The following is a 15177-nucleotide window of genomic DNA, read 5'->3' as shown; positions in this document are numbered from 1 at the left end:
TACTGTGTTATGTCTTGATCTTGTTTTGATTCCCCTTGTCTCGTGTCCTTGGCGAAGGAACAGACGAGTGATTTAGGAAGTAAAATAGGTTACAGATGCAATACAATTTTACTCATGACTTGTTGAGGCAAAGTCAAAATACTTTCAAAGTGAAAGTATGTTCTCCAGGTGCACCTTTTGGGGAGGTTTGTGCTCCCACTCCCATTCGCAGCTGACACGATTTGTGTAAATCTCAGGGCGCTGGGCTCTGCCTGTTAATCATCCTCCAATTTCCCAGGGAAATTATTTCTCTTAGGCTTGCAGCTAGAGAGTTCCTGGGAGGACTACCACTTTTAGATTTATTAGGTCATAGCTCTCCTTTTCTGTTGGTGCTAATTAGCCATGTGTTAGCATGCTCTTGTCACTGAGTCCATGGTAAAGTGTGTAATTTCCATACATAACAGTTGTAACTACGTTCACTTCTGGGATTTTGGTTTTCAGTGCTGCAATTTCTGTAGAAGTTTGTGGAAGTCGAGTAGGGGCATTGCTAATTACTCATAGGGATTACTTTAAGCAGAAGTTTCCTCTATTTTTTTAGACAGGCTACAGTCTATGGTACTCAGACGAGCATTGGCGTGGTTTTTACGCCCCCATGCAATATTGCAGACTATTTGTCATGGCAGATACGTCCCAGTAGTGTTAGACAGATAGCATACATCAACAATAAGACTCCAGTCTAGTCTTGACCTCCAGGTTGAGTGTTTTCTTTACTGAAATCCTGGTTGTAAAACTGCAATACAATATAAAATAAACAACATGTTACAGTCAAATATGTGCAACATCAACATAAGTATTACTACCAGCACAGACACTGAAAGGAGTCAGAAACAGACCATGTTGACTAGTTCCAGCTCTCAGTGAGTTGAACACTGGACCAGGGCCGAGCACAGCCTCTGAGACCGACAGAGGCCAGTTTGCCCGCCTGGAATACAGTACAGAGGTGGTTTTCTTGCCGGATTTGGTTCTTGGCACCCTGGGCTGAGTAAGCTAATAGAACCGCTAGCAGCACGGCTAACCGGCCGAGCTAATAAGCTACAGATACAGACAGATAGGCTACAGTTAGCGGGTTAGCAAAGTATGTTGTCCATAATAAAGCTCTGTGTGAGTCATCTCAGTACGGATTCCCTGTTGGTCTTTGAGGCTATGTTCGTGCTGTGTTCACTGGGAGGCTGCTGAGTGAGGTTTCATTGTCTGCTCACTGGGCTTCATCAATCAGGTGCCGCACTCCGCCATCATCCCCACCTCATGTGACGGCGGAGGATGGGAGATCATCTGCTCTGCCTGGTCAGTATTTTACTGGATCATTCAGACTATTCCCTGGCCTATCAGGTGCGCGGTTTGCCTTCACCTATGGCCATGAGGGCGCACCTCTACGAGAGCATGGCGGCCTCTAGGGCCCTCCTCGCAGGGCTTCGCTCCAGGATTTGTGTGAGGCAGCTGGATGGGCCACTCCTCACACTTTCATCCGGTTTTACAGTCTGGACCTTCCTTCTGCACCCGGACCCATGCACTCCTCCTAGTCATGCCTACAGGTTTTTGCACACTGGGGGCAGGCGGGTGGCTTCGGCGTGGAATAGTGGGTATTCTGCGTTCCCATAGTGTCGTCACCGACGCAGTTCGAGTTCCCTCGAAGGGGAACGTCTCGGTTTACGTATGTAACCCTTGTTCCCGAGAAGGGGAACGAGACACTGCGTCGGTCGGCCACACCTCGCCCTGCCTGAGTGCCTTGCTTCATAGCAAAGAGCTAATGTGTCAGGTGTGCTGGCGTGCTTATATACGCCTCCAGTTACGCCGTCACACGCTACCGTTCTAGCAACGCCAATAGGATTGGAGTAGTTTCATTCATGATTTCAGCCCTGCCACGCCCAGAGGCGAACAGCTGATCAGAATTAGTTCAATAAAATCTGAGTATATTGAACCTGATGGAAGCGCATGCAATGAAAAAAAAATCCATCATTAATGGAGCTCTACGATTCACCATGGCAAGGGTAAATAAAGAGCAGAGCCTGCGTTTTAAGGGTAGAGCTAGAAATACGAATGCGTGCCAACGCAGACCATGATAAGTTATTATGTTAAAGGCAGGAGTAGAGGAAGGATCAATGCGTTAACAATACTACATTTAATACAGCGTTGCTCATTCATCATTTACCAACCTGGAATAAAGTGCGGAATTCTCCTTTATTCCTATTAGGCTACATTAGATTTTTAAATAGGCTAAATTTATTCAGCTGTGACCTGAAGGCACAAAATGCCGGTGGCAATCGGCTACCTGAAGATGAAGATATGTAGCAAATATAAGAAACGGTTTACTCGTGGACCTGTGACTGTAAGTCACAGTCTGACTCAGTAGTTGAGCCTATAAATTTTTTTTGCAATGAAAAATGTGTCTAGGTTTTAACTGACTGTAAAGTTTTAGACATCTATTTTACATTAATAAATCTTTTCGTATTTAATGAAATGCTGTCAACACACATTCAGACTATGCAACTAATAATGAAAAACGCTTAAACAAAATTTGTTTCAGCTGCACCACAGTTAAATGATAAGTTTTTATAGCCTATAGATTAGTTTAAACAGTGATTACTGCAGTAATGTAGCCCATGGTAGTGTTTTAGTGAAACTGTTGCCAACCTGACAGTTGTCTTGTGTCACAGAGTCACGGTGTAATAAAGAAGGACAGTGTAGCCTATGATTTCACTCTGTGCTGAGGAGAAATCCTCCCGAGGAGGTTAGGTTTACAGCATCAGTTGCCGGGGCCCTGTTTATCTGATTTTGTGTTTGAGTTTTTGAATCTTCTCGTTTGGATTTTCGTTCCTTTTAAGATATACTTGGACTCTGCCACTGCTTGTGTTGCTTGTGTGTACAATTTCATCCATTAAACTATCAAACTATATCAGCCAGAGTCCTGAATCTTGCATTTGGCCCGAACCTGTCGTTCTGGCCCAAATGCAGGACATAACACATGAATAATGGAGTAAAATGCAACAGGATGTTGACTATCTCACAAGCTCTACAGTTCGACAGTTAAATTTTTGATGCAAGGAGGAAATGTTATTCAGCAACTAACATCAGGTTGTGTAATTCATGGCAGCAGAAAAGACAAACAGAGTCAAAGAAACTCAGACTAGAAAGAAACAGGCTGTACACAAAAGGGCACAAAACTAATGAAATTGTATGTACTGTACAAGAACATGAGTCTTCTCGGAGAATAATAAACTAAATTAAAACTACACTCCATGAAGACATTTCCGCAACAGTGGAAAGAAATAGCATCGCGAAAAGCTGTGCTTTCTTGATTCAGAAGAAGCTCTACCATACAACAAGCACCACTGACCAGTATGTTGCAATCTATTTTGATTTAGGTGACTGTCTCGATTGCGACATATCTAAGGGTGGTTATGAATACAGATTTCACTCTCTTCAGCTACACCTAAATAGTGATCCAAGCAGCAAGCAACTGGGACACTATTGTTTTTGTTCTGATTATTCAACTCTTTCTTTCTCTGCTCTAAAAATGTTAAATTATGTGACCTATTTTTGCGAACTCGTCCCAAGCAGTTTCGCCTATGGATTTTGATTGACAGTATATAGAGACAGAATGTTGCAGTTGAAGCTTGAGTGATTTACAAGCTAAAGGTCACAACGAGCTAGCCAGGAGTCGAACCTAGAATCTTCTGATCCGTAGTCAGACGCGTTATCCATTGCGCCACTAGCCCTGCGCACTGGAGCACGTGAGACCAGCTTGGTTCTCACCGCAGTGATTACAAACGGCAGTGGTCTTGTTTGTCATAGACATGTGTGGGGGGCGCCGGTCAAATGATAGGTTAGTCGGAAAGTATGGGGCCTGACGCAGGAAAATGTACTTGAGCTATCCAGTTTAAAACTACGTAAAATGAGCTAGGTTTTGGAGTCCAGTAAAAAAAAAAAAAAAAAAAGCCAGCCCACAGCTGATGCCGTGACCCGGATTCGAACCGGGGTTGCTGCGGCCACAACGCAGAGTACTAACCACTATACGATCACGGCCACTTGAACGGCCGGGCGCCTGTGTGTTGGGAGAGGATAGTTTCAGCTCTGAAAAGCAACTATTCTTCTCTTTTATTTGTATGGGTTTCCTGAATGATGTGTGACAACAGACAGTCAATTTCCATGGATTGTTTACGTAACACTGTTTTTTATGTCCTAATGGACAAATTTTGTCATTCAAAGAAGTATGATGAGCAAGTAACACTAAACACAAGATTAGGCTGTTTGTTTCTGTGAGGGACCGATGTGAAGGGCTCAGACACCTTTTACCACATGTTGATGGTCCAGTTTTTAGGGATCCAAGCAGCGAAGCTTCTGGGGCCCTATTGGTTTTCTTCTTCTTTTCTTCTTCTTCATTCTTTCTTCTTTCTCTCCGCTAAAAGTGTTTGGGCAGCAAAAACTGCTGGACGAAAACTCACCAAAATTGGCTAGTAGGTTGCAAATTCCACCCACTGCTCAGGCAAAAAAAAAAGTTCCTCATAGACCTCATGGTGGCGCTATAACAATCAGCTTTGTGTTTTTGCAATTATCTCGAAAACGGCTTCGTTTAGAGTGGACCTTCTTTCAGTATTGTACTCTCTGGATTCATGTGCATCTTTGCTCCGATGGTCTTCTGCTGTAAAAATATCAAATTATACGACTTTTATCTATTTGCTCTAAAACCTATTGTTGCAAACTCGTCCCAGGCGGTTTCGCCAATCGACCTGAAACTTTGGCAGGATCATCTGTGGACGTCGCCGATCAAAAGTTATCAAAAGAATTTTGATACGTCAATCTGTGTTTTCTCATAAATTTTTACTTTTGTGCATTTACATACAATTTTACATAAATACCCGTAGATCAAAATTGGCTTAAGCTATTGTTGCCAAACTTGATGCGTCTGCTCAGATGCTCGGCCAGAGCTTTGCAGAGCAGTCTTGGGATATTCTTCCACTAGGGGGCGCTACACTTGCAAAAGGTTGATACCTCGTAATGGATGGATTCGAGCGAAATTCGGTTTGTACGATCTCGGGTCACTACTCAGTTGATGTATAAAATTTGGTAATGATTGCGCAAAGTGGCCGTTGCTTACTACAAGAAATGTATATTTCTAGACATTTCTCATTCCTAACTTCAAAAAATCTAAGAAAACCATCCGTACGTCCTAGAGAGCTAAAACCTTTTCAGCACGTTCAACTGATTTGCGACTTACGTTTGCTTCGCTGCAACCTATGGTCAATTCAGAAGTCAGTCACTCTATATTTTTCAGAATATGCTAATTCAATTAACATCTACATCTCCACAAGTCTTTCTTCAAAAGCTACCAAACACGACAGTCGTTCTCCAGATGGCTGATATCAAGTGTTTCAAAGGGTTTTCAGATTGGTCAAACGGTGAGTCTGCAGTGATATTCGGTATCTTGCTGTAGCTTGTACAGTATAAACAACATTTTCTTTTTAACTCAGCTTTGGATCAAATGCCACCAAAATATTTCACAACACACCCAAAACCGGCAGAAAGATGCATGATTTATTTTAGAATTTTCTCACCAACATCTTGACTGTTGTAAGCGTTTTACGTTTTAACTGACAAAACTATCCGGGTCTGGCACACGTGACGTCCCTAATACCCGCAAATCAGGTGTTTGTGCAGCTTAAACTTTTAATCTTGGAAAGACAAAATGTCGCAGCTGGGTTGAACATTTCACCCAGTAGTCAGGTACATGAAATGACACTCTCTGATCTCAAAGTGATGCTGTAAAAATCAAGTTTGCGTTTCCGCAATTATCTCAAAGTCCAAATTCTGTCATCACTTTAATCTCTTAAGTGATCTGCATCTGTTCGTCACCTCTGAAAATGTCAAACGTTGCCTTTTCGCGATTCGCTTGGATCCCGATCATTGCCGCTGGGAGGCCTGTTCTTTGATTTGGCTCCATTCACATGTAAATGTTCTTTGATTCACAGTATATAGAGACAGAATGTTGCAGTTGAAGCTTGAGTGATTTACAAGCTAAAGGTCACAACGAGCTAGCCAGGAGTCGAACCTAGAATCTTCTGATCCGTAGTCAGACGCGTTATCCATTGCGCCACTAGCCCTGCGCACTGGAGCACGTGAGACCAGCTTGGTTCTCACCGCAGTGATTACAAACGGCAGTGGTCTTGTTTGTCATAGACATGTGTGGGGGGCGCCGGTCAAATGATAGGTTAGTCGGAAAGTATGGGGCCTGACGCAGGAAAATGTACTTGAGCTATCCAGTTTAAAACTACGCAAAATGAGCTAGGTTTTGGAGTCCAGTAAAAAAAAAAAAAAAAAAGCCAGCCCACAGCTGATGCCGTGACCCGGATTCGAACCGGGGTTGCTGCGGCCACAACGCAGAGTACTAACCACTATACGATCACGGCCACTTGAACGGCCGGGCGCCTGTGTGTTGGGAGAGGATAGTTTCAGCTCTGAAAAGCAACTATTCTTCTCTTTTATTTGTATGGGTTTCCTGAATGATGTGTGACAACAGACAGTCAATTTCCATGGATTGTTTACGTAACACTGTTTTTTATGTCCTAATGGACAAATTTTGTCATTCAAAGAAGTATGATGAGCAAGTAACACTAAACACAAGATTAGGCTGTTTGTTTCTGTGAGGGACCGATGTGAAGGGCTCAGACACCTTTTACCACATGTTGATGGTCCAGTTTTTAGGGATCCAAGCAGCGAAGCTTCTGGGGCCCTATTGGTTTTCTTCTTTTTTCTTCTTCTTCATTCTTTCTTCTTTCTCTCCGCTAAAAGTGTTTGGGCAGCAAAAACTGCTGGACGAAAACTCACCAAAATTGGCTAGTAGGTTGCAAATTCCACCCACTGCTCAGGCAAAAAAAAAAAGTTCCTCATAGACCTCATGGTGGCGCTATAACAATCAGCTTTGTGTTTTTGCAATTATCTCGAAAACGGCTTCGTTTAGAGTGGACCTTCTTTCAGTATTGTACTCTCTGGATTCATGTGCATCTTTGCTCCGATGGTCTTCTGCTGTAAAAATATCAAATTATACGACTTTTTATCTATTTGCTCTAAAACCTATTGTTGCAAACTCGTCCCAGGCGGTTTCGCCAATCGACCTGAAACTTTGGCAGGATCATCTGTGGACGTCGCCGATCAAAAGTTATCAAAAGAATTTTGATACGTCAATCTGTGTTTTCTCATAAATTTTTACTTTTGTGCATTTACATACAATTTTACATAAATACCCGTAGATCAAAATTGGCTTAAGCTATTGTTGCCAAACTTGATGCGTCTGCTCAGATGCTCGGCCAGAGCTTTGCAGAGCAGTCTTGGGATATTCTTCCACTAGGGGGCGCTACACTTGCAAAAGGTTGATACCTCGTAATGGATGGATTCGAGCGAAATTCGGTTTGTACGATCTCGGGTCACTACTCAGTTGATGTATAAAATTTGGTAATGATTGCGCAAAGTGGCCGTTGCTTACTACAAGAAATGTATATTTCTAGACATTTCTCATTCCTAACTTCAAAAAATCTAAGAAAACCATCCGTACGTCCTAGAGAGCTAAAACCTTTTCAGCACGTTCAACTGATTTGCGACTTACGTTTGCTTCGCTGCAACCTATGGTCAATTCAGAAGTCAGTCACTCTATATTTTTCAGAATATGCTAATTCAATTAACATCTACATCTCCACAAGTCTTTCTTCAAAAGCTACCAAACACGACAGTCGTTCTCCAGATGGCTGATATCAAGTGTTTCAAAGGGTTTTCAGATTGGTCAAACGGTGAGTCTGCAGTGATATTCGGTATCTTGCTGTAGCTTGTACAGTATAAACAACATTTTCTTTTTAACTCAGCTTTGGATCAAATGCCACCAAAATATTTCACAACACACCCAAAACCGGCAGAAAGATGCATGATTTATTTTAGAATTTTCTCACCAACATCTTGACTGTTGTAAGCGTTTTACGTTTTAACTGACAAAACTATCCGGGTCTGGCACACGTGACGTCCCTAATACCCGCAAATCAGGTGTTTGTGCAGCTTAAACTTTTAATCTTGGAAAGACAAAATGTCGCAGCTGGGTTGAACATTTCACCCAGTAGTCAGGTACATGAAATGACACTCTCTGATCTCAAAGTGATGCTGTAAAAATCAAGTTTGCGTTTCCGCAATTATCTCAAAGTCCAAATTCTGTCATCACTTTAATCTCTTAAGTGATCTGCATCTGTTCGTCACCTCTGAAAATGTCAAACGTTGCCTTTTCGCGATTCGCTTGGATCCCGATCATTGCCGCTGGGAGGCCTGTTCTTTGATTTGGCTCCATTCACATGTAAATGTTCTTTGATTCACAGTATATAGAGACAGAATGTTGCAGTTGAAGCTTGAGTGATTTACAAGCTAAAGGTCACAACGAGCTAGCCAGGAGTCGAACCTAGAATCTTCTGATCCGTAGTCAGACGCGTTATCCATTGCGCCACTAGCCCTGCGCACTGGAGCACGTGAGACCAGCTTGGTTCTCACCGCAGTGATTACAAACGGCAGTGGTCTTGTTTGTCATAGACATGTGTGGGGGGCGCCGGTCAAATGATAGGTTAGTCGGAAAGTATGGGGCCTGACGCAGGAAAATGTACTTGAGCTATCCAGTTTAAAACTACGCAAAATGAGCTAGGTTTTGGAGTCCAGTAAAAAAAAAAAAAAAAAAGCCAGCCCACAGCTGATGCCGTGACCCGGATTCGAACCGGGGTTGCTGCGGCCACAACGCAGAGTACTAACCACTATACGATCACGGCCACTTGAACGGCCGGGCGCCTGTGTGTTGGGAGAGGATAGTTTCAGCTCTGAAAAGCAACTATTCTTCTCTTTTATTTGTATGGGTTTCCTGAATGATGTGTGACAACAGACAGTCAATTTCCATGGATTGTTTACGTAACACTGTTTTTTATGTCCTAATGGACAAATTTTGTCATTCAAAGAAGTATGATGAGCAAGTAACACTAAACACAAGATTAGGCTGTTTGTTTCTGTGAGGGACCGATGTGAAGGGCTCAGACACCTTTTACCACATGTTGATGGTCCAGTTTTTAGGGATCCAAGCAGCGAAGCTTCTGGGGCCCTATTGGTTTTCTTCTTTTCTTCTTCTTCTTCATTCTTTCTTCTTTCTCTCCGCTAAAAGTGTTTGGGCAGCAAAAACTGCTGGACGAAAACTCACCAAAATTGGCTAGTAGGTTGCAAATTCCACCCACTGCTCAGGCAAAAAAAAAAAGTTCCTCATAGACCTCATGGTGGCGCTATAACAATCAGCTTTGTGTTTTTGCAATTATCTCGAAAACGGCTTCGTTTAGAGTGGACCTTCTTTCAGTATTGTACTCTCTGGATTCATGTGCATCTTTGCTCCGATGGTCTTCTGCTGTAAAAATATCAAATTATACGACTTTTTATCTATTTGCTCTAAAACCTATTGTTGCAAACTCGTCCCAGGCGGTTTCGCCAATCGACCTGAAACTTTGGCAGGATCATCTGTGGACGTCGCCGATCAAAAGTTATCAAAAGAATTTTGATACGTCAATCTGTGTTTTCTCATAAATTTTTACTTTTGTGCATTTACATACAATTTTACATAAATACCCGTAGATCAAAATTGGCTTAAGCTATTGTTGCCAAACTTGATGCGTCTGCTCAGATGCTCGGCCAGAGCTTTGCAGAGCAGTCTTGGGATATTCTTCCACTAGGGGGCGCTACACTTGCAAAAGGTTGATACCTCGTAATGGATGGATTCGAGCGAAATTCGGTTTGTACGATCTCGGGTCACTACTCAGTTGATGTATAAAATTTGGTAATGATTGCGCAAAGTGGCCGTTGCTTACTACAAGAAATGTATATTTCTAGACATTTCTCATTCCTAACTTCAAAAAATCTAAGAAAACCATCCGTACGTCCTAGAGAGCTAAAACCTTTTCAGCACGTTCAACTGATTTGCGACTTACGTTTGCTTCGCTGCAACCTATGGTCAATTCAGAAGTCAGTCACTCTATATTTTTCAGAATATGCTAATTCAATTAACATCTACATCTCCACAAGTCTTTCTTCAAAAGCTACCAAACACGACAGTCGTTCTCCAGATGGCTGATATCAAGTGTTTCAAAGGGTTTTCAGATTGGTCAAACGGTGAGTCTGCAGTGATATTCGGTATCTTGCTGTAGCTTGTACAGTATAAACAACATTTTCTTTTTAACTCAGCTTTGGATCAAATGCCACCAAAATATTTCACAACACACCCAAAACCGGCAGAAAGATGCATGATTTATTTTAGAATTTTCTCACCAACATCTTGACTGTTGTAAGCGTTTTACGTTTTAACTGACAAAACTATCCGGGTCTGGCACACGTGACGTCCCTAATACCCGCAAATCAGGTGTTTGTGCAGCTTAAACTTTTAATCTTGGAAAGACAAAATGTCGCAGCTGGGTTGAACATTTCACCCAGTAGTCAGGTACATGAAATGACACTCTCTGATCTCAAAGTGATGCTGTAAAAATCAAGTTTGCGTTTCCGCAATTATCTCAAAGTCCAAATTCTGTCATCACTTTAATCTCTTAAGTGATCTGCATCTGTTCGTCACCTCTGAAAATGTCAAACGTTGCCTTTTCGCGATTCGCTTGGATCCCGATCATTGCCGCTGGGAGGCCTGTTCTTTGATTTGGCTCCATTCACATGTAAATGTTCTTTGATTCACAGTATATAGAGACAGAATGTTGCAGTTGAAGCTTGAGTGATTTACAAGCTAAAGGTCACAACGAGCTAGCCAGGAGTCGAACCTAGAATCTTCTGATCCGTAGTCAGACGCGTTATCCATTGCGCCACTAGCCCTGCGCACTGGAGCACGTGAGACCAGCTTGGTTCTCACCGCAGTGATTACAAACGGCAGTGGTCTTGTTTGTCATAGACATGTGTGGGGGGCGCCGGTCAAATGATAGGTTAGTCGGAAAGTATGGGGCCTGACGCAGGAAAATGTACTTGAGCTATCCAGTTTAAAACTACGCAAAATGAGCTAGGTTTTGGAGTCCAGTAAAAAAAAAAAAAAAAAAGCCAGCCCACAGCTGATGCCGTGACCCGGATTCGAACCGGGGTTGCTGCGGCCACAACGCAGAGTACTAACCACTATACGATCACGGCCACTTGAACGGCCGGGCGCCTGTGTGTTGGGAGAGGATAGTTTCAGCTCTGAAAAGCAACTATTCTTCTCTTTTATTTGTATGGGTTTCCTGAATGATGTGTGACAACAGACAGTCAATTTCCATGGATTGTTTACGTAACACTGTTTTTTATGTCCTAATGGACAAATTTTGTCATTCAAAGAAGTATGATGAGCAAGTAACACTAAACACAAGATTAGGCTGTTTGTTTCTGTGAGGGACCGATGTGAAGGGCTCAGACACCTTTTACCACATGTTGATGGTCCAGTTTTTAGGGATCCAAGCAGCGAAGCTTCTGGGGCCCTATTGGTTTTCTTCTTTTCTTCTTCTTCATTCTTTCTTCTTTCTCTCCGCTAAAAGTGTTTGGGCAGCAAAAACTGCTGGACGAAAACTCACCAAAATTGGCTAGTAGGTTGCAAATTCCACCCACTGCTCAGGCAAAAAAAAAAAGTTCCTCATAGACCTCATGGTGGCGCTATAACAATCAGCTTTGTGTTTTTGCAATTATCTCGAAAACGGCTTCGTTTAGAGTGGACCTTCTTTCAGTATTGTACTCTCTGGATTCATGTGCATCTTTGCTCCGATGGTCTTCTGCTGTAAAAATATCAAATTATACGACTTTTTATCTATTTGCTCTAAAACCTATTGTTGCAAACTCGTCCCAGGCGGTTTCGCCAATCGACCTGAAACTTTGGCAGGATCATCTGTGGACGTCGCCGATCAAAAGTTATCAAAAGAATTTTGATACGTCAATCTGTGTTTTCTCATAAATTTTTACTTTTGTGCATTTACATACAATTTTACATAAATACCCGTAGATCAAAATTGGCTTAAGCTATTGTTGCCAAACTTGATGCGTCTGCTCAGATGCTCGGCCAGAGCTTTGCAGAGCAGTCTTGGGATATTCTTCCACTAGGGGGCGCTACACTTGCAAAAGGTTGATACCTCGTAATGGATGGATTCGAGCGAAATTCGGTTTGTACGATCTCGGGTCACTACTCAGTTGATGTATAAAATTTGGTAATGATTGCGCAAAGTGGCCGTTGCTTACTACAAGAAATGTATATTTCTAGACATTTCTCATTCCTAACTTCAAAAAATCTAAGAAAACCATCCGTACGTCCTAGAGAGCTAAAACCTTTTCAGCACGTTCAACTGATTTGCGACTTACGTTTGCTTCGCTGCAACCTATGGTCAATTCAGAAGTCAGTCACTCTATATTTTTCAGAATATGCTAATTCAATTAACATCTACATCTCCACAAGTCTTTCTTCAAAAGCTACCAAACACGACAGTCGTTCTCCAGATGGCTGATATCAAGTGTTTCAAAGGGTTTTCAGATTGGTCAAACGGTGAGTCTGCAGTGATATTCGGTATCTTGCTGTAGCTTGTACAGTATAAACAACATTTTCTTTTTAACTCAGCTTTGGATCAAATGCCACCAAAATATTTCACAACACACCCAAAACCGGCAGAAAGATGCATGATTTATTTTAGAATTTTCTCACCAACATCTTGACTGTTGTAAGCGTTTTACGTTTTAACTGACAAAACTATCCGGGTCTGGCACACGTGACGTCCCTAATACCCCAAATCAGGTGTTTGTGCAGCTTAAACTTTTAATCTTGGAAAGACAAAATGTCGCAGCTGGGTTGAACATTTCACCCAGTAGTCAGGTACATGAAATGACACTCTCTGATCTCAAAGTGATGCTGTAAAAATCAAGTTTGCGTTTCCGCAATTATCTCAAAGTCCAAATTCTGTCATCACTTTAATCTCTTAAGTGATCTGCATCTGTTCGTCACCTCTGAAAATGTCAAACGTTGCCTTTTCGCGATTCGCTTGGATCCCGATCATTGCCGCTGGGAGGCCTGTTCTTTGATTGGCTCCATTCACATGTAAATGTTCTTTGATTCACAGTATATAGAGACAGAATGTTGCAGTTGAAGCTTGAGTGATTTACAAGCTAAAGGTCACAACGAGCTAGCCAGGAGTCGAACCTAGAATCTTCTGATCCGTAGTCAGACGCGTTATCCATTGCGCCACTAGCCCTGCGCACTGGAGCACGTGAGACCAGCTTGGTTCTCACCGCAGTGATTACAAACGGCAGTGGTCTTGTTTGTCATAGACATGTGTGGGGGGCGCCGGTCAAATGATAGGTTAGTCGGAAAGTATGGGGCCTGACGCAGGAAAATGTACTTGAGCTATCCAGTTTAAAACTACGCAAAATGAGCTAGGTTTTGGAGTCCAGTAAAAAAAAAAAAAAAAAAGCCAGCCCACAGCTGATGCCGTGACCCGGATTCGAACGGGGTTGCTGCGGCCACAACGCAGAGTACTAACCACTATACGATCACGGCCACTTGAACGGCCGGGCGCCTGTGTGTTGGGAGAGGATAGTTTCAGCTCTGAAAAGCAACTATTCTTCTCTTTTATTTGTATGGGTTTCCTGAATGATGTGTGACAACAGACAGTCAATTTCCATGGATTGTTTACGTAACACTGTTTTTATGTCCTAATGGACAAATTTTGTCATTCAAAGAAGTATGATGAGCAAGTAACACTAAACACAAGATTAGGCTGTTTGTTTCTGTGAGGGACCGATGTGAAGGGCTCAGACACCTTTTACCACATGTTGATGGTCCAGTTTTAGGGATCCAAGCAGCGAAGCTTCTGGGGCCCTATTGGTTTCTTCTTCTTTCTTTTCTTCTTCATTCTTTTCTTTCTCTCCGCTAAAAGTGTTGGGCAGCAAAAACTGCTGGACGAAAACTCACCAAAATTGGCTAGTAGGTTGCAAATTCCACCCACTGCTCAGGCAAAAAAAAAAGTTCCTCATAGACCTCATGGTGGCGCTATAACAATCAGCTTTGTGTTTTTGCAATTATCTCGAAAACGGCTTCGTTTAGAGTGGACCTTCTTTCAGTATTGTACTCTCTGGATTCATGTGCATCTTTGCTCCGATGGTCTTCTGCTGTAAAATATCAAATTATACGACTTTTTATCTATTTGCTCTAAAACCTATTGTTGCAAACTCGTCCCAGGCGGTTTCGCCAATCGACCTGAAACTTTGGCAGGATCATCTGTGGACGTCGCCGATCAAAAGTTATCAAAAGAATTTGATACGTCAATCTGTGTTTTCTCATAAATTTTACTTTTGTGCATTTACATACAATTTACATAAATACCCGTAGATCAAAATTGGCTTAAGCTATTGTTGCCAAACTTGATGCGTCTGCTCAGATGCTCGGCCAGAGCTTTGCAGAGCAGTCTTGGGATATTCTTCCACTAGGGGCGCTACACTTGCAAAAGGTTGATACCTCGTAATGGATGGATTCGAGCGAAATTCGGTTTGTACGATCTCGGGTCACTACTCAGTTGATGTATAAAATTTGGTAATGATGCGCAAAGTGGCCGTTGCTTACTACAAGAAATGTATATTTCTAGACATTTCTCATTCCTAACTTCAAAAAATCTAAGAAAACCATCCGTACGTCCTAGAGAGCTAAAACCTTTTCAGCACGTTCAACTGATTTGCGACTTACGTTTGCTTCGCTGCAACCTATGGTCAATTCAGAAGTCAGTCACTCTATATTTTTCAGAATATGCTAATTCAATTAACATCTACATCTCCACAAGTCTTTCTTCAAAAGCTACCAAACACGACAGTCGTTCTCCAGATGGCTGATATCAAGTGTTTCAAAGGGTTTCAGATTGGTCAAACGGTGAGTCTGCAGTGATACTCGGTATCTTGCTGTAGCTTGTACAGTATAAACAACATTTCTTTTTAACTCAGCTTTGGATCAAATGCCACCAAAATATTTCACAACACACCCAAAACCGGCAGAAAGATGCATGATTTATTTTAGAATTTTCTCACAACATCTTGACTGTTGTAAGCGTTTTACGTTTTAACTGACAAACTATCCGGGTCTGGCACACGTGACGTCCCTAA

At 42.3% G+C, this 15177-nt stretch overlaps 9 non-coding genes across 9 annotated transcripts; all 9 read right to left on the bottom strand.

Moving 5' to 3' along the window:
* Positions 1 to 3682: 3682 nt before the first annotated feature.
* trnar-acg lies at positions 3683 to 3755 on the bottom strand. The gene has a single exon. It is a non-coding gene; the product is annotated as a tRNA-Arg (tRNA).
* A 235-nt stretch (positions 3756 to 3990) lies between these two features.
* Positions 3991 to 4062, bottom strand: trnah-gug. The gene has a single exon. It is a non-coding gene; the product is annotated as a tRNA-His (tRNA).
* A 2002-nt stretch (positions 4063 to 6064) lies between these two features.
* trnar-acg lies at positions 6065 to 6137 on the bottom strand. Its single transcript has one exon. It is a non-coding gene; the product is annotated as a tRNA-Arg (tRNA).
* Positions 6138 to 6371: 234 nt separating this feature from the next.
* On the bottom strand, positions 6372 to 6443 carry trnah-gug. Its single transcript has one exon. It is a non-coding gene; the product is annotated as a tRNA-His (tRNA).
* Positions 6444 to 8446: 2003 nt separating this feature from the next.
* On the bottom strand, positions 8447 to 8519 carry trnar-acg. The gene has a single exon. It is a non-coding gene; the product is annotated as a tRNA-Arg (tRNA).
* A 234-nt stretch (positions 8520 to 8753) lies between these two features.
* trnah-gug lies at positions 8754 to 8825 on the bottom strand. The gene has a single exon. It is a non-coding gene; the product is annotated as a tRNA-His (tRNA).
* A 2004-nt stretch (positions 8826 to 10829) lies between these two features.
* trnar-acg lies at positions 10830 to 10902 on the bottom strand. Its single transcript has one exon. It is a non-coding gene; the product is annotated as a tRNA-Arg (tRNA).
* A 234-nt stretch (positions 10903 to 11136) lies between these two features.
* On the bottom strand, positions 11137 to 11208 carry trnah-gug. Its single transcript has one exon. It is a non-coding gene; the product is annotated as a tRNA-His (tRNA).
* Positions 11209 to 13207: 1999 nt separating this feature from the next.
* On the bottom strand, positions 13208 to 13280 carry trnar-acg. The gene has a single exon. It is a non-coding gene; the product is annotated as a tRNA-Arg (tRNA).
* Positions 13281 to 15177: the final 1897 nt, after the last annotated feature.

Source organism: Micropterus salmoides, unplaced genomic scaffold (assembly GCF_014851395.1).
Source record: "Micropterus salmoides isolate LMB-PRFRI ecotype aquatic unplaced genomic scaffold, ASM1485139v1 Ms_hic_scaffold_2252, whole genome shotgun sequence".
Classification (NCBI taxonomy): domain Eukaryota; kingdom Metazoa; phylum Chordata; class Actinopteri; order Centrarchiformes; family Centrarchidae; genus Micropterus; species Micropterus salmoides.
This window is presented reverse-complemented; position numbering and strand designations above follow the sequence as displayed.